This window comes from Delphinus delphis, chromosome 21 (genome assembly GCF_949987515.2).
Source record: "Delphinus delphis chromosome 21, mDelDel1.2, whole genome shotgun sequence".
NCBI classification, from domain to species: Eukaryota; Metazoa; Chordata; class Mammalia; order Artiodactyla; family Delphinidae; genus Delphinus; species Delphinus delphis.
This window is the reverse complement of record NC_082703.1, coordinates 29,580,044-29,603,986: the sequence shown is the minus strand read 5'-3', so window position 1 is coordinate 29,603,986 and position 23,943 is coordinate 29,580,044. Positions and strand designations below refer to the sequence as shown.

The window sequence follows — 23,943 nt, the reverse complement described above, 5'->3', positions numbered from 1 at the left end:
GCCGCAGAGTGGCTGGGCCCGTGAGCCATGGCCGCTGGGCCTGCGCGTCCAGAGCCTGTGCTCCGCAACGGGAGAGGCCACAACAGTGAGAGGCCCGCGTACCGCAAAACAAACAAACAAACAAACACTTGAGCAGAGATGAGGAGATAAAGGGAAAAACCATGCAGATATCTTCCAGGCCTTGTGCTGAGCACTAAATATATGACATTGAGCAAAACCTTATACTTTACCCTTGTGCAGAGCAACATTGCTTAAGAGTCAAACACATGCTTGAGGCCACGGTCTCAGTGAAGTGACCTTATCAGGGGATCAGGGAAGGTTGTCTCATGAAGTAACCATTAAGTGGGGAGATCAAAAGAGGTATAGAAGTTAAGTAGGTGAAAATAAATGTGCAGCGTGTGTGTGTGTGTGTGTGTGTGTGTGTGTGTGTGTGTGTACGTTTGGGAGTGCATTCCAGACCCTGGGGCAGGGCAGCATATAGTCCTGTATCAGAGAGCAACTCCAGGAGCCCAGTGTCAGCTGCCACAAGAGATAAAGATCCGGTAAGCAGAGACCTGAGGATGAAGAGTTTTGAAAGCCAGGCTAAGGGTTTGTCCTTATTCAGAGATCAGGAACATTATAAGCTCTTCTAAGACAAAAGTCATTCATGTATTATAAAGCAAAGAAAGGACATAAAATTTATATTCAAAGTATTCTGATTGAGATGGGCCAGTGGAGATGATGCAAGACCCATTAAGGGCACTTTCAGTGTCTGAAAGAGAGAGGGTGGCAGGAAGGATGGTCAGGATTTAGAACCTTGGTAGAAGAAGATAGAGGCAAAGAAGTAGAGGAGGAGATGCCAGAGAGGCAGGGAGAAAACCAAGAAGCCAGACAACTGTTGGGTCATGAAACCCAAGTAAAAGCAATGTCAAGAAAGCGGGAGGGGTGATCGGTGGCCAGTTTAGGGGAGAAGTGAATCCTGTACATTAGTGAATGTAGGAAACCATGGGAAATGGTTTCAGTGTAGTGATGGATCGGGAAGCTAAACCGGAGGGATGGCTTGCAGAGCCAGATGGAGATGACAGCAAGAGGCAAATATGTCAGCAGCAGCTAGAAACCATTTCTCTATGAAAGGGAGAAGGAAACCATTTCTCTATGAAAGGGAGAAGGAAACTAGGTCAAGAGCCACATGTTATGTGCCAGGATATGTTGAAATACAGGAGAGCTTTTAAAAATTTTGTTTTCAAACTAAAAAGTATTTAAGGACTTTTGGAAGCCAATGGGAAAATCCAGTGGAGAAGAAGTTCAATATGCATGAAAGCATAAACTGATTATACAAGAGTCTGTAGATATCAGGAGGGGAGGAATTAGCTTTAAATAAGTACAGAGATCTTCTCACTTGTCACCTGTGAAGGGATTTCCATTTCTGAAATAGGAGAAAATTAGAACAGAGTCAAGAGTGAAGGCATTGGCAGATCGACGTGATTGGCGCCAGGAGGAAGAGAGCGTTCTAATCCCGTGGTTTCTATATTCCCGACAATGGGATGACCATACAGTTTGTCATCCAAACTAGCACACTTTGAAGAATAAATGTAGGTACTAGTAATAATTAAGCTGGGATTGTTTTGGCAACTGGAATTATTGTCCCAGTCTTTGAGTTCCCCTAGAAACTGCCCCTGATGCAGAGATTTGAGGTTTGTTATTTATTTGAAATGCAAAGGAAATACCACTAGAAGAGTGGGAAACTGAGGCAGCTAATGAAGTTTGGGGAAAGAAGGACACTGATAAAGCATGCATTATCAAGCCAGCTATCACTTAGAAGAGTCGGGACCTCATCCAGCTGGGGAAACATTGAGGGCCAATGCAGATCACACATCTCTAGAGCTGTCTCACCCTAGGAGAGAAGCTGGGATATTTATACTCAACTCTGTCAATCATTAGATGGGGGTTGTTCTCAGGTGGACATTAATTTCCCTACTACGCTCACCCAACTGGCAGACAAAATGTTTGTGGGACGAAAGACACCTGTGGGGAAAAAAATGCAAACGCTAAAGGCTGGAAGTTGAGGTATCACGTAACTAAGAGGAGATGTAATACGGAGAGGGCACCAAAGGCTCTCATGATACTGAGTTAAGTGCAAGTTCAGGGGAGCTCTTGAGAGTTAGGAGATGGATGAGAAGTTGGAAGGAGCATAGAGCAAATATAAACAATGATATGAGGAAATATGACTATTACTATTGTGGATGCTATAGGTCTCTACACAACAGCTAGGAAAATTTTAGCCATGGTTGAGATGGTAGTGATGGTGGCTTTTATTTTCATCTTTATCTGCATTTGTCAGACAGAACTGCACCATGGAAAAGTAAATATATAATAAGTCACAAGGACCATGAATAAAAAGCCTGGAAAACCAAAGCATGCACTCTGGCTTCAGATGCGATGCTCTAGGTTCTTTTCAAAAGAGCACCTGTCAAAGATCTGTTCACTGAAGTTTTTTAATATGTTTTATTTAGTTTGGTTCGACTGGTGATGGCTCACTTTTAATCTGTGTTTTTAATGGGAAAGACTTCCTTGTTCTCTTAGATTCTCACAGGAAAATGACTATAATCCATTTGCATGGATTCACATGTTTTATGTTTAACTCTACCCAATAGTATTTCTAAATACTTACCTATAATTTGATATGATAATATTCCTTCTGATGATTAATAGTAATAAATCAATTAAATGAGTGCAGAGTTGCTCCATTCCTGTGAGAAATATGTAAGAAATGAGATTATCTGAAGTTATTTTGAATATTTTCTAGACACACCCTGTTAGAAGTTTCTGTAATTGTATAATGACGTTAGTGGAAGAAATGAGTGGATAATTGGTGACGAGATGGCAGTGTATCACTGGGGGATAGGTTTTCTAATCTACTGTTAGACACATGCTCAGCAAACCAGGCCACATTGGTTTACAGTTTTCCCCATGGAACTTACTCATAATACTTGGCAAATGAGTTATTTAATTAAAAAGACAGAAATTGCCCTATTTCTTATCTTTCTCATAGATTTGTGACCAAAAGTTTATGATACTGAATGACTACAGATGAGGTAACTTTGTTCTTTGCTGTGTTGCTTTCTCCATTAAATATAATGAGCATTTTTTTCTTCATTTGCAACTTTAGAAGATTATTGGCTCTTCCTCATTTCTTTTTTTTAAAGAAATTTATTTATTATTTGTTTATTTTTGGCTGCTTTGGGTCTTTGTTGCTGCGCGTGGGCTTTCTCTAGTTGCGGCAAATGAGGGCTACTCTTCGTTGCGGTGCGCGGGCTTCTCATTGCGGTGGCTTCTCTTGTGGAGCACGGGCTCTAGGCGCGCGGGCTCAGTAGTTGTGGCTTGCAGGCTCAGTAGTTGTGGCGCACAGGCTTAGTTGCTCCACGGCATGTGTGATCCTCCCAGACCAGGGCTCGAACCCGCGTCCCCTGCATTGGCAGGCAGACTCTCAACCACTGCACCACCAGGGAAGCCCATATTTCTTGTATTTTTAAATGTATTATCAAATACTTGCAAAGTGAGAAAATATACTAGTGTAGCACATTTTCGAACCCTACCCTTTGAAAGACCTCTAACGTTCAAAACATCACACTCGGCTATAATATTACACACTTCCTGTATAGAATCTGGTGGGTGAACCAGTGACAGCAGTGGACCAGGTCATGAGTACCCCTTATCCTCCCAAAAGCCTCCTGGAGAAAGGGAGACTCAAGGAGCCATGGGCGCTTCTTGAAGACAGGTTATAGGTAGACATGAAGGGCAGCCCAGTACTCTGTCCTCCAGAGGCACTTTCTCCCCGTGTCCCCCTGAATGTGGCGATGAGTCTGGGAAGCCCCTTCTTGTCACGTGATGCTCAGTCATAACTGGGTTAAAGCTTTCTGGAGTAATAAAAAGACTCTCTTTCTCCCTGTGTCCGGAATACATTGTTATGATCTCCTGAGCATTGGAGGAAGAAAATCAAACCCGCTGAATCTTTTGAAAGATTGTTAAAAACGTTTTATAAGCAGAAAGAGACCTTAGAGACCATTCAGTCATTGGATCCTTTAACAATGAAGGAAGGTTAAGAGACTTGCCCTTAGCAGCCAAGTTGCTGGCTCCCTGCTCTAGGCTCTTTGCCACTGAATCTTAACTAGCTCTTGTCTTGTCTACCATAGAATAATTTAGAACATATGCTTAAAATTTGTTGTCCTAGATAGTAACTCTATCTGTACCATTTTCTTTGTAACACAGCGCAATATTTATGGCTACAGTACAAGGAGACTTTCTGTTTTGATGTGTTTCTTTGTCTTTTAAGCTAAGAGGAGAAATGTTCCACAGAGTGAGACGAGTGGTAGCGAAACCTTATGCTTCCTTCCGTTTCTGGGAATACCTGTCATTTTTATCAGATTGGTGGTTGCAGTCATCAGGAAATGACATCTTTATGTATGGACTCTATGGGAAATTTCTAAAGTCTCCAACTAACGCTACAGTTTTACTTCCCAGGAGTTTTGTAGGAGCTCTTGCGGTGTTGTGGAAAACCAGGATCCAGTCAAATGGCTGTGCACTCTTTTCTTTGAGGTTATGGAATATATAGTGCAGTTTTTAATATGAGGTTATCGTGTATCTTTCTGGCTACGGATTTGATTTTTTTTAATTTTAATTTATATTTTGACTAGGAATATGTAATATATTAAATATAGTTTTTTATCGCTAAATAGAAATGCATTACTTCCAAATACACATGCATGTAGGATATTGGATATAAACTCTGTATCTTTTAAGCAACTTCTTTTTGTTATTTTCCTTGTTGACTGTGAATTCTAGGTTTTTACCTGGCAGTCATAAGCATAAACTTATATGTATATAAAAGGTAATATTCAGTCAACAAATGTTAATTGAGGACCAACTGTGTATGAGCTTACACTCCACTGGAGAAGACAGATAAGCAAGAGATAGTACAGGGGGAGTAAACTTCGTATCATGTGGGAAAGGAATGTGGAAATAAGACAAAGCAGAGCAGAGTCACAGGAATTGGAGTCTTCAGCCGTGAGGATGGGGAGAGCAGGACACAATTCGTGAACTGGATAGGCAGGATAGAAATTGAGCGAAAACTTGGAGGACGTGAAGAAGTCGGGTCCCCAGATATCCAAGGGAAGAATATTTGTGAGAGAGAGCATAGCTTCTAGCAATGCCCAAGGCTGGGTATTCATCACAGCAAGGAGGTCGGAGAGATGATGAGGGAGAACCTCAGGCAGGGGCTCGGAAGCCCTTGTAAGGCCTTTGGCTTTGCTCCAAGGGAAATGAAGTGCTGTGAGGTTATGAGCTGTACCCACCCGCAAGGCCTGTCTTTCTGTTCTCACCTGACCCTTGAGCTCTCTCATTGCCGTAGTCACGCATGTTCATTATTCACTAACAAGTCACACATAGAATATAATGCACAGTACATTGTAATACGCTTTTTTCAATATTAGAATTCCAAATATATTGATGTTAATGTCTGGACTCCTAGATATTGTTCATTTATCTATTATTTGTCTAGCAGTAGAGTCAACATTTAGTAACTTATGTCTTTACAAATAAAAGTTCAGCTCTGTCTTCTTTTTCAAAAGCAACCAGGCTATTAGATGAATGTTTCATATTTTCTCTTAATTTAGGTTATAACTGATGTAAATATAATAAGTCTACCTGCTCAGACTCTGGGACTCTTTGGAAAAATGCAGTATTCTGGCCAAACTCCTCCAGAAATATCCTTTTCGGTTGTTCTTTAGAACTATAGCACCTGCTCAATTTTTAAATGGACAGACTTCCTGATTAGTTAGCTACATCTATATAGTTTACAAACCAAATACATGGTTGAAATGGGAGTCATGATAATGCTGAAAAAGAGGGAGAAAATCCCAACAGACAGTGACTTTGCTTTCATTGAACGTTTGGGATCAAACATAAATAGAGCCCAAGTCCCTTGGGGACATTTGCTTCCTAGTCACGAGATGGTCAAGGTGCCTTTTGTAGCGTATGTCCCCTGGATTTTCCTCATTCAGTTCTGTTTGTGAAATACTTCAAGTGTGGTGGTTTCTTAAGTGAAAGGAAAATAATCTTAGGCATGTGTATCATCTTTGTGTAGCTAAACAGCAGGACGTATACATCTCATTTACAGTCTGATTATGAGAGTAAACCCCTGGAGTTACTGTAAACTCTTCTCTCAGAATATTATCTAAAACTGTTAATAGGATTTTTTAGAAAATGTTATTTTTACCAGTAGAGAGAAATCTTTACATATGATACATTATCCATAATATAATTTTATAAATTATTGTAGGGGGTTTGGTCACATTTGAGAGCTCAAAGGAAGTAGCAAAAATTACCATATCATTGGAATACATTTGTCACTGTCACTAATTAATTTTAAATGTCCTTCACTACAATTCCTTTCACTCACTTCCAAGTTCAGTCTTAACATGAACATTGTCAGATGTGTTGGATAAAAATAATCCTTTCAGTTATCTAAATTTGACCATATATACCTGTCAAAACTGCAGGAAGTGTCAACAGTTTTTATCATGAATACAAAACACTGTCCTCCATGTTTTAATGCCAATGTGTTTATTTAGTAAGCAGACTCTTTAAGGATGATCCGACTTAGACTTTCCAATGATTTGAGAAAAACATTAAGCTAATGAGTTTATACAGCAGCTTTAAGGGTAATAAAGCCAGTTCTATACCCCACACAGTCCCTCAATGGAGCTTTTTAAAATTAGATTTTGCTTATTTAAAAATAGAGAAAAACAAACACTAGGTAAGTTTAACTAACTGCTACTTATTGAAAAAAGCAGAAATATAACATTTCTGGTGCTACTGTCTTCAGGGTTCTTTTCCATCATACCCTCAGCAGTGACCAGTCCTGGCCAAAGGCAGAAATTACTATTTTTCTTTACATTGTGAAATATACTTCTAAGGTTTCCTCGAGTTAAGCTCCATCTTTTGATTCTATTGCTGTGACTGTAATATTTTTTTCCAATATAATTTGAATGGGCAACATGTTGAAATTGAAGTTTACTTATCCTTCCTGTACATAGGTAACTAAAAGAAGAAAAAAACACACCAAATAGAGGTAGAAGGTACATCCCAGGGGTTATTCCATGCTTGCTGTGTTCTTGAACCAAAGTATAGGAAATCCTGAATGTGTAAAGATGCATGATCTCAGAAGCTGATTGTTAGCTCACATGCAAACTGCAACATAGGAATGCTATACCCAAGCGTAGAGTATATCCTAGAGATTGTAAAAACCTAATGCTTTATGTAATGTATCTGTCTCTGCAGTTTTCCATGGACATTCTTCTATTACTTTTGCAGCAATTCTTACTGTAACTCGACAGCTGCTCTAAGTGACTGGCAGGAACTGGAAATGAGCTTTGTGTGTTTTCGCAGAATTCTGGGGATTAGTAACACGAAATAAAAAGATTTATGGGAAGTACAGGTTCTCACACGCAGGCTGAGCTCTCTTAAAGATGTGCCCCGTGGTGAGCAGAATACAAAAACAGCTAAAAGGCGGATTCCCGTGTAACATGTTCACAGGCTGCTTTGTTGTCGTTTTATCTCTCTCTAAACCTTGATTTCTCAACCACCACTATCTACGAGTCATATGGGATCTGATCAAAAGGAGCAAGGGACATGAAATATGTGGAGTATGGGACAAATTAGTCGGGAATGAAAATCGCTGTTAATTAAAAAACTGTCTGTATTTTGTGATTACAATGCTTATTCAGATTGTAACAGAAGCAACAAAATGGCAGGCCTCTGCTTGGCTCAGATAAAATCAACATTTCCTCTACAACATTTAAAAAGATTTACTAGAGACTTTGAGCTAGTGGTTCCCTGGCCTTTAGGGAGCCGAGCATAGCACCATAGCTCCTCTGATGAGAGAGGGAGAGGGAGAGAAAAGAAAAATATCCTGTTGGTTAAAAAAATCTATTTTCGCTTTTTAAAGTCTCTGGCACTTGAGAAAAGATAGCGCTTGCAGCAGTGACATTTCTACTTTGCAATGGTGCCATTTTGCCTACTTCCAAATATACATTAGACAATTCAGACGCCCTTAACAGCACTTCAGGACTAGGGAGGAGACTTTTCCTTCTAACAGATTATGACGGCTTGCGACTAACGGTCAAAAACCAACTGACTGTGAAACTAAGTGTGAAAAAATATACTCACTTTGAAAGTTCCGCTAATGTTCATGGGAAAACATCTTAATATGATTATCAGGAGATGATTTGCTTTTTTCTCTATTCCATACAGATTCTGAAATAACATTTTGATGTAAGAAACTCTACTTCAAAATATTCTTATCATGTTCATGTTTCAGACGATGACTTTACATTTTGTCTCATACCAAATTTTTGTATACTTGTAGTAACTATGAAATAGAAAATGTTAGTACCTGCCTTTCTGAAAAAACTATTTTTAAATGTAGAATAAATATGTAAATCCTAAAATACCAGATTGCATTAAAAAACCTACCATTGTGTTTAGAGAAATACGGTTGTACCTGCAAATGCCATAGTGAATTTCTACAAACTAAATTAAAGAAATAAACTTTCCATAAGTAATTCACACTATGTTTAAAAAGAGAATTTGTATTTTTTTATTTTCTAATTTTTCTTCCACAACTTTAATTCATAATTTGGGATTATTACATAGTTCTTTTTTTTTTTTTTGCAGTACGCGGGCCTCTCACTGTTGTGGCCTCTCCCGTTGCGGAGCACAGGCTCCGGACGCGCAGGCTCAGCGGCCATGGCTCACGGGCCCAGCCGCTCCGCGGCCTGCGGGATCTTCCCGGACCGGGGCACGAACCCGTGTCCCCTGCATTGGCAGGCGGACTCTCAACCACTGCGCCACCAGGGAAGCCCTACATAGTTCTTTTAGTCACTAACTTCTAACATTATACTTTTATTTTCAAGAATGTCTTCAAATTACTCAATTATATATATATATATTTTTTTATATTCAGCAATTGGGAGTATACTTTAATGTCTCTTACCCATGGAATATTACATGAGGTTTTTATAGAGATATAGATCTGTTTGTAACATGTAGTTCTGATGGAAGAAGTTATCTAAAGAAAGACATGGAAGCAAAGAAAAAATATGCAGGAAATGCAAATTTATTTATATATATATATATATATATATATATATATATATATATATATATAGTTGACCCTTAAACAAGTTAGGGGTTAAGGACACAGATCCTCTGTTACTCAATTATATTTTAAGTATACTCCAGTTGGATATAAAATATGTATTTGATCATTTACTTGGATTATGATAGTAGATGATGATCCCATTTTGCCTTTTTTCACTGGAGTTTCAAAGAAAACACTGATCAATACTTTTTTAAAAAAATTGTCGTAGGGTTTAAACATGGAGCAATATATTTTTTAATTTTTTTGACCAATTTAATTTTTAAAATGTAAATGTTATTATTTTTTAAGATTAATTAAGAAAATTTCCTTATTCTTTTGTTATTTTTAAAGTAGCAATATAATCGTAGAATATTAGGTTACTTGATCTAGAATCCAGACTGCTATATTTAATTGGTGCAATTTCATAAAACCGTATATACTGTTTAAAGTTTAAAAATAACCTAATGCCATATTGCTTCATTATGTAACGCATGATGTTTATTTCACAACACAGAACACCTTATCACACTGAAAATTCTGGGCAATTATAGCAGCTCCTTCGTGATGTGCAGAAGACATTTAAAAAATTTTTTATAATACGTGGTTCACCATATTAGCCAAGAATGAAAAGTGCAGGCTTAATTGTGTAATTCACATAAGTATTGAAGTATGAAGTATTTTCCGTTAAAACAGCACATACCCAATTTTTCCCAGAGGATCCATTTCATCACCAGGTCCTTCCTTTTTCTAGTTGTCTTGACAAGTTTGTTTATCTAAAGAAACTTAAGTAAAGATTATTTTTTATTTTATTGCTCATGTATATGTACATATGTGGAAATGACAGTTAATACCACTGCTACTCTGCTGTAGTATAAAATTCCAACAAAAGCAAAATGTTGACAGTTGGGGCGGTCTCGTCATTAGTGACCAAGTGATAAGTACTGATGTAGAAAAATACATCATTAAAAAATAAATGTCTGTTAATGAATGATGAGCTTGAAGATACGCTGTGCTTAAAGGAATTCTGCCCTATCATCAGTGAATACACCATTTCCACTAGACTTGTTTAGTATTGAAAATAGGATCCTCTTTCATGAATGATAAAGGGGATTCTCACTAAGGAGGAGACGTGGAGACTTGGGAGAGGAAGGAGCCTAACACGGGGAGAGCGTCGGAAGCAGGCGGAGGGGCAGCATGGGTGCAAAGGCTTGTCTTCAAGGCACTGAAAGGTGGCCATTGCGGCTGGTGTGCAGCGCCGGCCACGCCAGGTGGGAAGTGATGCTGCAGAGATCACAAGTGGCACTCCGGTGATGGAAGGTGTACTGATGGAAGGTGTACTGGTGAGTACACCTGATAGAAAGTCAGGGAAGGATTTCAAGCAGGAGAGTGCTACAGCTCCACTTACGTTTTGAAATACTTCCTCCAGCTTTTGAATTAGTGTTATGTGAGGTAAGACAGAGAATACACCCATTATTAGGAAGGCAAAGCTGCTTCAGAAAAAACATATCCAGGCACCACAATATTTTGCAGCAGTACTTAACAGATATTTTCAAAATCATGTAAAATTTTCCTGAGCACGAGTAAATATCTTAAATTACTTTAAGAAAAACACTATTCTCTTTTCCTGAATTAGTTTGCTTAGGAGGCTGGTGACTTTTACCTTTATTGTCAATATCATCAGCTTCTTCTGTTTGGAATTTAATTTTCATCTGTTTAAGATGTAAGCGCTCAGAATCCTCCTTGGACTCTTTCTTTGTTGTTCCTTTTTTTTTTTTTTTAACATCTTTATTGGAGTATAATTGCTATACAATGGTGTGTTAGTTTCTGCTTTACAACAAGGTGAATCAGTTATACATATCCATATGTTCCCATATCTCTTCCCTCTTGTGTCTCCCTCCCTCCCACCCTCCCTACCCAGCCCCTCTAGGTGGTCACAAAGCACTGAGCTGATCTCCCTGTGCTATGCGGCTGCTTCCCACTAGCTATCTATTTTACATTTGGTAGTGTATATATGTCCATGCCACTCTCTCACTTTGTCACAGCTTACCCTTCCCCCTCATATATGCTCAAGTCCATTCTCTAGTAGGTTTGTGTCTTTATTCCTGTCTTACCCCTAGGTTCTTTGACATTTTTTTTTCCTTAGATTCCATATATATGTGTTAGCATACGGTATTTTTTTTTCTCTTTCTGACTTACTTCACTCTGAATGACAGACTCTAGGTCCATCCACCTCCCCACAAATAACTCAATTTCGTCTCTTTTTATGGCTGAGTAATATTCCATTGTATATATGTGCCACATCTTCTTTATCCATTCATCTGTCAATGGACACTTAGGTTGTTTCCATGTCCTAGCTATTGTAAATAGAGCTGCAATGAACATTTTGGTACATGACTCTTTTTGAATGATGGTTTTCTCAGGGTACATGCCCAGTAGTGGGATTGCTGGGTCATATGGTAGTTCTATTTTTAGTTTTTTAAGGAACCTCCATGGTGTTCTCCAGAGTGGCTGTATCAACTTACATTCCCACCAACAGGGCAAGAGGGTTCCCTTTTCTCCACACCCTCTCCAGCATTTATTGTTTGTAGACTTTTTGATGATGACCATTCTGACTGGTGTGAGATGATATCTCATTGTAGTTTTGATTTGACTTTGTTGTTCTTGATCTAGAAGTATGTGTTTTTATTTTGTTTGGTGGAGAGTCATATTGATAGTCCTTAGTGTGGTGTATTATTAAAGCAAATATATTTTACAGACAAATATATTTAGTACAAATCCAAGCACTGGCAGGTACTTACGCATATGATACTGTATGATGAGTATCCTAATCCCAGTTTTTTCTTCTACAAAATTATGATAATACATTACAGGAAGGCTTGTTAATTATCTCCCCTGCAAACCTGCATAAATAACTCTTTACCAATTATTTCAAAAGGAAAATAAACTTTGTTTTTTTAAGATATGGGACAAAAAAAAAGGAAAAACAATGTTGCAACCAATTTGTATTCCCCAAGTTTCTCTTCTTGGTCACAAAGTAGGAAATTTTCATGATTCTGACGTTTGTCTGCAGGGTAGACATGGTGGAAGGTTTGGAGCTAATGACCTCTTTATCACCTGTCCTAACTGGTTTTTGGGGACAAATGTTCCAATTAATTCATTTATGCAACACCTGTGAATTGAGCATCTACCATGTGTGATTCTGTTCTAGGAAGTAGGTATACAAAATGAACACAACCCAGAAATTTTTGACTTCACGGCTTTTCATTTTGGCGAAGAGGTTCAATAAAGTCAACAAATTAGATTAAAAGTTTGTCAAATGTCAATGAGTGGTGTCCTGGACAAAAACAACGTGATCCTTGGGGTAGAAGGTTCAGTTTTTGTTTTGTTTTGTTTTTTTGCGGTACGCGGGCCCCTCAGTGTTGTGGCCTCTCCCGTTGCGGAGCACAGGCTCCGGACGCGCAGGCTCAGCGGCCGTGGCTCGCGGGCCCAGCCGCACCGCGGCATGTGGGATCCTCCCGGACCGGGGCACGAACCGGTGTCCCCTGCATCGGCAGGCGGACTCTCAACCGCTGCGCCACCAGGGAAGCCCGAAGGTTCAGTTTTAAACTGGATGATCTTGTGGCAGATTGCAGATGGCTGCGCATTCTTTAGCACTCCTCCCATCCTGGCTTGGAGTCAGTTTCCCTGCACTGGAGAATCTGCGCTTCCTGTAACTACTCTGACAGCACAGCGTGGCCCATTTCTGAGCTCAGCCTTTAAGAAGACTGGAAATGTTTGCTTTCTCTGTCTGGGAGCTCCTGCTTTGATAGAAGCCATCCATCATGCCTCCCCTTGCTGTGAGACAGCGTAAGTAGCCTCTGGGAGAGGCCACCGGAAATGAGATATTCCTAGGAAGTCCTCCGCTGTTGCAGGCGTGCTAGCTGGGGTGCTTGACGACACATGCCGGTGGAGGAACCAGCTCAATCAAAGAATCAGATGACTCCTGACCCCATTCATCTTTTGGCTGCAAGAGCTTGAATGATCCCACGTGAAAACTGTCCATCGGGGTCCAATAAACCCATGCAACTATGAGAAACTGTAATATATTTTCGTCTTAAGCTAACACATCTTTGGGATGGCTCATTAGACAGCATAACCCCCAAAATAAACAAACGGCATTTGTTTGAACATAGGCCCGAGTGTTGTGAGGACGCAGCCATGCTGGTATCTGTGGTGACTGGCTCAGTCCTTACAGGGGAACGTGAGGGTTTTAACTGGATCTCGGAACATCATCTGAACAAGGAAGATGTCTTCTGCAAACACCTCCCAGCGGTCTGCAGCTCAGACCAGTTTGGGGGCCCCACTTTTTTACCTTCCAGGGATTGCTCTGATTGCACCTCAGAAACCTTTCTCCACCTGACGGCTCCCTCATCCTAAGGGCTTATTTATCACAGTCGGAAGAGTATGGTTCTAATCATTACTGAAACAATTAACTTTTCTGCCTTAGGGAAGTGAGTTTAATTAATCAAAACATTCTTGCTAAGTCATGTTGACCAGTACAGATTGTTCTGTAATTAGCGATATATTTTTTTAAACTCTCAGTTGTAAATAATAATATAAAAATCTCCATAATAAAAACATTTTTTAAAGGAAAATGTCATCATTCTTCTGGAAAATTCACTAGACACAGGCTTTCACATACTTTTCAATACCAGCCCTCAATAATCATTTGAGAAATTACCCGTATGGAATTATACCCCCTTCGTAGGGTTACTGTGGAGATGACACCCATCAGTACATTAAAAGTCTTGGCACTGTTTCTGATGCATTGGAACCGTTCAAAAAAAATTCTTATTGATGTCATTTAGTTATAAACTGCATACTTTGTTTAATAATTTGTACAAAATTCCTAGAGTGAATCGTTCTTAATCCCTGTATTACATGTATATCTGGTTTATCAACTTGTTTTAAAGTAGGTTAGATATTTAATATGATTTTATATAATACTGCGTGGTTTCTGTATGCTGTTACATCTGTACATTAGAATCAGCTGAGGTACTTGATAAAAACAGCAAAGGTTTCAATGGAGGGGATCCTAGGATCTCTGTTTTTGAGAAAATCCCACAAATTTAGGAGGGTATAAAGAATATCTCCAAACTCTGCGTATTCTTTCCCTTCACCAAGATGTTCCTTTTAAAATTAGGAACTGATTTGTTTAAGCGTAGTACTGTAGCAATGACTAAAATATTTAAATTTAAAACCTGTTATGTGCGTTAGTATTCTTGATAATCCCACTTGGTCCTGCATTATTCAAATATTTAACTCTGTACTTTGTTTAGGCCAGGACTATATTTAAATAAATGTTAATAGCATTTCAATAATATTGGGGGATTATTTGAGCTATATTCTAAGAGGCTTTAAAAGTTTAGATGATGGGGCTTCCCTGCTGGCGCAGTGGTTGAGAGTCCACCTGCCGATGCAGGGGACACGGGTTCGTGCCCCGGTCCGGGAAGATCGCACATGCCGCGGAGCGGCTGGGCCTGTGAGCCATGGCCGCTGAGCCTGCGCGTCCGGAGCCTGTGCTCCGCAACGGGAGAGGCCACAGCAGTGAGAGGCCCGCGTACCACAAAAAAAAAAAAGTTTAGATGATGATGTCATTAATCAGAGGGTTAGTGTTAGAAATTCTTTTTGCTATAAACTTTACAGTATAAAAAACTCTTCACAAGCACAATTTTGAACTCTTACCTTATTGCTCATCTTTCTAGTATGCTACACTTCCCACCAAGGGCATTTTCCATTCGCTGAATAACTTTGAACTCCAAGGCCACTGCCACTCTTTCTGGTTTGTTGATGAATATTTTGATTCTGACTGTGCTGACTGAACACGCACAACATCACAACAATACTAAATATTCAGGTAGAATATTCTTGGAAAACTTTGTGAAAAGGTGCAAGAAATTTCTGATTTTATTTCCCACTAGTATGTAGGCTTATTTGTTTCTCACTACTAGTAGGTAGAGATCATATTTTTTGTCACTCCTGTAGACTCAGGATGTAGAACTAGTAGGTGCTTAAAAACATTCACTGTATATTGATATAGTGATTCGGTGCCCGTGTTGCCAGCAAGACATGGAACAATGGAATGAGCATGTGAGATAAACCTAGTACAGTCAAGTCTTGACTTAATGGTGGCTATACTGTTTCCATGCACGGGACATGTTTCCTTGTATAATAGGATAAGAGAAAGTGAGGTTGTCTTCATGCCACTAAGATTTCCACAGACACTTAAGGACCCTAAGACCAAATGGCATTGTTTCAAGTTTTCAGAAATAGTCCTCTGAAAAGTCATCTGCTTTCCCTTTAGTGGATAACTTCCCATCTCCCTCGTCTGACGATGGCTTTGTCTAAGACACTTGTTTCCATGACCCCACTTGCTGTAATGGGAAGAGCCACACATCCAGTCCCAGGCCTCTTTTCTTCTTGGTATCGCGTGGCTGTAGGGGAAGCAGTGGTGTGTGTGTGTGTGTGTGTGTGTGTGTGTAAGGACCAGGTAACCAGCCCATGAAGAAAAGTCCTGTCCATCTAGAGGTGCGCGATCTTCAATTCTAGAGTTGATGTACTGTTTCATGGTATTTGATGACTGGCTGGGTAGTCTTCATTTTCTCTGGTTTTCTTGTTGGACGTCATTCTCTTTGAAGGTCGAAATTGGACTTCATCTGATCTTCTCAGTTGCTCATCGTTTCTGTCCAATTTCCATCTCCATCTTTTTGTTCTTTGACATAGATTTCCTTTTCTTTGTCTTTTAGCCCATCCATTAAATCTTAAACTTCTGCCATCATATTCTTACTTAATAAGAGCTTTGAATTTTTTGCAGTTACCTATGTTTAGCATCCACTCTTACTTCAAGAATACAGTGTGTTTAATTATATCCTAGGGGAATATAGGAACGTGTGTGTGTGTGTGCGCACGCGCACATGCGTGCATGCTGCCTGCTTTGCCTCTCGTATCTCTGAGCTCCCTTTGCGCTTATTTATTTTTGTTTCCTTCTTTCAAGTTGGAGGTGTTCCTCAAATACCTAGTGATCTTTTGTTGTCCCTTTGTAATAAAGAGTGAACTCGCAGCAGCATGGTCGACTAAAAAACATAGAAAACTTTGCTTTTGTAAAGCAGTTTAAATTGTGGAATTAATATGTGTGTGTATTTAAAATATACATATTTAACATGTAGATATAACTAAAATATATTTACTTATGTAAGTATACATTGGTACACTTGCAAGAGAGTAAGCAGAGTCCTCAGAAGCCAAAAATAAAGTTAAAGAGGAGTTCAAAGGGATAAGCAAGGTAGCTTTGCGCTAACGGCAGGCTCTGTGGTCACCTTGATGTTCTGGTCTTCTTGGCTTTACATGTGATGTCCTGGAAGCAGGGATTAGGGAACAGCCGAGTTCCTAGGCAGGGAATCAACTTGAGATATACAGTACAACATCCAGGACTCTAAAAGTCTTTTGCAGGAGCCTAAACCATGAAAAAAAATGAGATGAAACAAAAAATAAACAGAATAGCAATGATGACAAAATTTCTGTGTAGGACAGAAAAAAGTGACCTGTCCTTTACCTTGGGTGGGTTGAGGGGGGCAAATGTTGCCTCAGAATCTGAAACAGCTCACAGGCCAGGTTTCCTGTGAGTTTGTGACCTTAATTTCTGCTACCTTTAGAGACTGAGAAACTCAAGTCTAAGTTTTGACCTAAAGGAAATCATCATAAATTCCAAAAGATTGCTGCCCCGTAAGCCATTTTCTCTGCATAACAACCGTGCAATTAAGATACAGACACAAAACACGCCAAAAAAATAGAAAAAAAGCCTCATGTATTTGGAAACTAAAAAAAAAAAAAATTCAAAGAAAACAAATATATAAATAAATTATGTTTCAGAAACAAATCACAATAGGCTTTAGAAAATTCTTATAACTGGACAACAATGAACAGTTTGCAAATTAGAACTTGTGGAACTCACTCAAGCAAACTTAGAACGGAACCTTATCTCTTTAAATGTTTGTATTAGAAAAGAAGAAAGACTAAAGATTAATAGCTCAGCATCCATCTCAAGACATGATGAAATGTAGAGCAAAATACACCCATAGAAAGTGAAAACAAAAGAGGTAATTTAAGAACAGAAATTAAAGGACTTCCCTGGTGGCGCAGTGGTTAAGAATCCGCCTGCCAATGCAGGGGACGCGGGTTCGAGCCCTGGTCCGGGAAGATCCCACCTGCCGCGGAACAACTAAGCCCGTGCGCCACAGCTACTAAGCCTGTGCTCTAGAGCCCGTGAGCCACAACTACTGAGCCCACGTGCCACAACTGCTGAAGCCCACACGCCTAGACCCCATGCTCCGCAACAAGAAAAGCCACCGCAATGAGAAGCCCATGCACCGCAACGAAGAGCAGCCCCCATTCGCCACAACTAGAGAAAGCCCACACGCAGCAATGACGACCCAATGCAGCCAATAAATAAGTAAAAGAGTAACTTAAAAAAAAAAAAAAGAACAGAAATTAAGGAAGCATAAGGTAATCATGCAAAATGAGTTATTTGAAAAGAATAATAATATTGAAAACCCATTGGCATTACTTATTACAATAGCCATTAAGGCTATTGCCTAAGCATTTATGGACCCCTGTCCTGTGCAAACATGGTAGAATTGCACTTTTTGTTCTGTGCGGTTGAGGGGAGGCATGTGACTTTCTAGGCATTGGATTGCGAGTAGAAATAGCACTATCATTGCAGCCCTGGGTATTTGTCAGAGTGAGACTTTCCTGATGTTTTTAATTCTGATGTGACGACTGGCAGTGCTCAAAGTAACATCCCCTTCATCAGCCTGAGTTTCTGAATGGTCAGAGAACCCCACTACTAACCTTGGATGGAAATATTATCATCTGATTGAAAAATAAAATGTGACATTTGAAGTCACTGATTTTTTTGGGTAGCAAACATAGAACAAAACCCATGCTATGCTGACTGATGCACTTTAAGAATAGAGAAAGAAAAGAGAGAAAGAGGAGGAAAGAGAGGTGGGGTCAGAGGGGATGGAAGGAAGGAAAGAAGGAAAGAAGGGAGCGAATTGAAATCATCAGGGAAAACAAAAGGAAATATACGCAGGTGATGAATAAGTTAAAAATACTATAAAAGTTACATAAAACTTCATCATAAGTTTTAAATCTTATAATAAGTTTACAAATGCCTACAACACTGAACTTATTAGCAAACAACAGACTTAAGAAGAAATAGAAAATTTGATTAGTTCTGTAACTAATTAGATCAGTGAACTTCTTCCCGTAAAGTACACAAGTGGCCTGGATGGTTTTACCGGCTGGTTCTACCAAATATTTCTTATGCAGCTAAACCTGATGGAAACAACTCCAGGGTGTAGAAAAAGGAGCTCACCTTACCAGGCTTAGTATAAACTTGATTTCAAAGCAAGAAAGCAAAAATTAGATGCCAGTCACATTCATTAACATCCCTGTCCTAACCCACTGCATTTTTCATCTCATCATCTCATCTCATGTTCTTTTGTTTCAGCTTCAATCTATTGTACCGCCCCTGACTTCTTAGATTTTCCTCAAATAAGCTACACACACACCTGCTTCAGGACATTCACATGCACTTTTCCTCTGTTGGAAACCCTCTGCTCCCAGAGAGTCTCCTGCCTGCCTCCTTTACCTCCTTCCCACCTTTTAAAAAACGTCATCTCAGGGCTTCCCTGGTGGCGCAGTGGTTGAGAGTCTGCCTGCCGATGCAGGGGATGCGGGTTCGTGCCCCGGTCCGGGAAGATCCCACATGCCGCAGAGCAGCTGGGCCCGTGAGCCACGGCCGCTGAGCCTGCGCGTCCGGAGCCTATGCTCCGCAACGGGAGGGGCCACAACAGTGAAAGGCTCCCGTACCGCAAAAAAAAAAAAAAAAAAAAAAAAGTCATCTCAGTTATTCCTTCCCTGAATTATTCCGATATTCCTTACCCCTCTTTCATGTTTTGCTTTTCTTTGCACTTTTCACATTCTCACATATATTACTTCTGCATCTTGTTTATTGTCTGTTTCCCACCTGTAGAACGAGAGCAGCAGTTTTTTTTTATTAATTCCACAGTTCCAGCAATTAGTGAAGTTCCTGGCACCTGCTGAGGCCCTGATAACTATTTGTGGAATGAATCGATACATACAAAAGCATTGAGCAGAATGTTAGCATGACAAATTCAGCAATGTATTAAAAAATAAAGTATGACTCAGTTGGAATTTTCTCAGGAATACATTTAGTTGAAAATTGAAAAAAACATTGAAATGGCAGGTAAAAAGAAAAAACATAAAATTATTTCAGCAGATGGGGAAAAGCCTGTTATGGAATTCAAAATTGAAGAGACCTTCTATAACCAAGAAACCAATAGCGAACATCACACATAATGGCAAAGGAACAGAGTGAAGTGAAGAGAAAGGTCAGTAAAAACGTATAAATAATGAACAGTAAGAGACAAAGCTCAAAATTTTCACAGATGGGATGATTATCAACACAAACTTAAACTAATTCCCAGAATCAAAATAATTCATAGGATCAAAAAAAGAATTTTGCAAAATTTCTAGATGCAAAATCAGTATAAAAATACCAATCGGGGCTTCCCTGGTGGCGCAGTGGTTGAGAGTCCGCCTGCCGATGCAGGGGACGCGGGTTTGTGCCCCGGTCCGGGAAGATCCCACATGCCGCGGAGCGGCTGGGCCCGTGAGCCATGGCCGCTGAGCCTGCGCGTCCGGAGCCTGTGCTCCGCAACGGGAGAGGCTACAACAGTGACAGGCCCGCGTACCGCAAAAAAAAAAAAAAAAAAAAACAATCAGAACCCCAATAAATTGTGGAATCAGACAAACTGTTTCTAAAATGTCTATGTTAATGCAATAGAGCCATCCGCGAATAGCATGATACACATGAGAAGATGACCAAGTTTGGGGAATTTTCTCCACCACAAACCAAGACAGATTCCAAGGCCTGGGGATAGACCGATAGACAATAGACCAATGGAACAGAATAGAGAGCCCACAAACAGACTCAGACCTCTGTGCATACTTGATAATGACAAAGGTGATAGGGTAGGTTGGAAGAGAAAGAATCAACTCATTGGTAAACGATGTTGGGAAAAATTTATCAGTGAATACATTGTCAGTCTCTTGTCAGTCTCTCTTCCAGGATCTGCCATTGTGTTGGCCTCTCTTCTCAGTTCTCTGTCTCTCAGGCTCTCTTTCTTGTTATTTAAGGTCTTTTTCCGTTATTTATTTCGGTGCACTTTGTGGAGTGAACAAGGCTTGTGTTTATTTCAGAACGTTTAAATGAAAGCAAATTAAGCACATATCTCATTTTAAAAAAATGTAGACTATCTCAAGAGCTTTTATTTTCTTTGAAATTTTCAGACACGTTGCAGAGTGTGTTGAAAAGAAAGTCTCGTAATTTCCTTTTTTTACATGAAAGTAAAAGCATAGTATTAATTCATTGTGAGAAAATACAGGAACTGGATTTGAGAAATGCTTCTTTGTGTATACAGGTAGGTCTATGGCATGTAAATTCTGGGTTTAGTATTTCAACCACCAGCTCTATTTGAGAATCAATCATCATACCTAATATTGAAAATGTTTCCTGTGCAAAGTAATTGTATTGTTTTTAATAGAGAGTTTTCTCAAGCAAGGTATTTTCTCCAGTGCCAGCATTCCACTTCTTATACTTTCACTGATATTCATTTAATGGAGTGGTTTCTCATTTGAGGTGCAGTAAAAACATGGTGATGGGTGGCAGCAGAGCCCTCAGCCTTAAAAGATTATTGTTGAGAGCATATCCTGGACCCCGGAGCTCGGTTGCTATGGTAACTGTGCAGCTCTGCCAAGGCTGGTCCTCACTGTGGGCGGAAAGAAGCTCCCCTGCCAGCAGCTACGTGGGATTCTGGCAGCTGGAGGGAGTACTGTGAAATGGTGCGCTGCTTCCCCCGATGGGAGTTCTGAGAGCCTTCTTTAAAATCCAACAGCAACTCGGGACCGCGGAAGAGTGAGGGCAGTTAGGATCCAGCCCATTCTGGTGCAAAATGTGCCTGATGAGGTGCTTGACGTTTCTTACTTTGAGTAAAAGTTTTGCAGAGGATCAGGACTGAAATGGAAAGATTCTAGCCTGACCCGGCAGTGGTGGAGCCTTAGAGGAACTTGTGCTTCTCCGTAGGGGTAATATAATCCTGAGGGATTTAAGGGACAGCATTTAAATAGAAAGTAAAAGAAACATTTCTATTTAATTTGGAGATCTTGGGGCTTCCCTGGTGGCTTGGTGCTTGAGAATCCGCCTGCCGATGCAGGGGACACGGGTTCGAGCCCTGGTCCGGGAAGATTCCCACATGCCGCGGAGCAACTAAGCCCGTGCGCCACAACTACTGAGCCTGAGCTCTAGAGCCCGCGAGCCACAACTACTGAGCCCGCGAGCCACAACTACTGAGCCCTCGAGCCACAACTACTGAAACCCGCACGCCTAGAGCCCGTGCTCCGCAACAAGAGAAGCCACGGCAATGAGAAGCCCACGCACCGCAACAAAGAGCAGCCCCTGCTCGCCGCAACTAGAGAAAGCGCGCGTGCAGCAACGAAGACCCAACGCAGCCAAAAATAAATAAAATAAATAAATTTGTATATAAAAAAATGTCATCATAATTTGGAGATCTTAAACTCATTTAGAAATGCCTATTAACTCAGGCTTGTCAATTTGGGTTTTCTCAGTATTGAAATTTATCTCATGTTTTTCTAAATTTAAAAAGCAGTATTCAGTTAAAGCTATACTTAATGCTATAGAATACAACACGAATATATAGTGTCCCCTCCCACTGCACATATATAGTCTAAGTAACTAAGCTTGCTTGCATGGAGGCTAGTATTGGTCCAGCTAAACCACAGTAGAGAAAACATGGAATAAGCAGAAAGTGACTCTGAATTAGTAACAAAATTAGTCAGAAATCCTTGATAGCAGTTTGGTGACCACCAGTGGGCTTACCACTTCATTTGCTCCTGAGCCATTCTCGTTCTGATTTTATCTTTAGTCTGTTAAAAGCTTTAAGTGTAGGATCAGCAAAGGTAATTCCTATCTACGAATTTGGTGTTTGGACTCTTCCCCTGTATATTTGACTCCTACTCTTAAGGGTTTTGTTGGATACTTTCATCTGGTTTTGACACCTCAGTGTCTGCAGTCGAAAGTCCTCACTCTTAGATTCTTGAAAAATAGGGAGGAAATCACAAAGGACTGGGATTTGAGATCATGGGGCTGTTTGGGGCACTTGCCAAAGTTAGGAGTAACTCTTCTTTGGGTTGGTACCAATTTTAGTTTTTCTCTTTATTTTTAAATGATCAGTAAGATGAAAGTTTTACAGCATGGTGAGACAGAGACTAGTCCAAAGATTTTTCTGCTACCCTGTTAATCTCCACTCGAAACTGTGTTCAGTGACATTCAGATACTACACCCAGTGTCTCACCCATCTGCCAGTGAGATTTCTTCCTATCACGTGAAGTGTCAAGCTGTTCTAACCTTTTCTACTTCCCCACATTGTGTGTGTGTGTTATGTGTGTCAGGGGCAGAAAGTTCAGGAAATGATTCTTCCTATGCAAGCAAGAGCTACGGAAGTGGGGAGGTGTTCAGACTTCTTTTTAACCTCTCCTGGGACAGACGAGATGATCCATGATTCTTTTAAGAAAGTTAGTTAAATGATCAATATTACAATAGCAGACTAGCCCATCTTCCGAATGTAGAGTTACTTCACACAGGAACTTTGCAGTCACTGCATGTTTCAGATATTGCTATAAACATATATGCATTATTGATAAAACACACTAGAGACTGTCATACAGAGTTAGGTAAGTCAGAAAGAGAAAAATAAATATCATATATTAACGCTTATATGTGGAATCTAGAAAAATGGTACAGACGGACTGGTTGGCAAGGCAGAAATAGAGGCATAGATGTAGAGAACAAAAGTATGGACACCAAGGGGGAAAGTGGCGGGGGTGGAGGTGGGGGTGGTGGGATGAACTGGGAGATTGGGATCAATCACACGGAGAGAGCTTGAGAAGTCTCAGCATTATAAAAGAAAGTTTGATCAAAAATTTGCAAAAGGAGACAAGTAGGAGGAAATCTTTGGAATAGGATATGTGTGGGGAAGCAGCGAAGGACAGAGGTGGACAGAAGTAAAACAGATCACATAGGCGTTCCTCTTAGTTGTCAGCCTCTAATCTAAACGTTCCTTTCTCACCAGTGTCTGGCAAATAGTATCTCGTATTTCTTATTGCAAAACACATATGCTCAAACATTTCTAGTTAATCCCTTAGAAGAAGATACCTAACAGCTGACTGACTAGAAAATTCGCATCCTTATTTTGAATATTAACAACCAAGGTTATCTGATGTTTCAGACTAGTTTCAAGCCATCTTTTGAAAATGAAGGACTAAAATGATGAAACTTCAAAAAGCAAAAGTAATTACTGTGGCCAATTTTTGGAAACCATATTACAACACAGTAATACTTAATATTAATAATAGTTAAAATTACATGCAATGATGGTAGATGTAACATTTACTGAGTAGTGACTCTGTGTCATGCACTATTTTTTTTTTATTAATTGTTATTGGAGTATAGTTGATTTACAATGTTGTGTTAGTTTTGGGTGTACAGCAAAGTGAGTCGGTTATACATATACATATATCCAGTCTTTTTTAGATTCTATTCCCGTATAGGTCACTACAGAGTA

General features: G+C 39.9%; 1 protein-coding gene across 3 annotated transcripts in view; it reads left to right on the top strand.

The window, feature by feature from the left end:
- Positions 1 to 23,943, top strand: part of GPM6A (glycoprotein M6A) — a 249,727-nt gene that overhangs the window by 188,963 nt on the left and 36,821 nt on the right. The gene's annotated exons all lie outside the window — the stretch shown is intronic.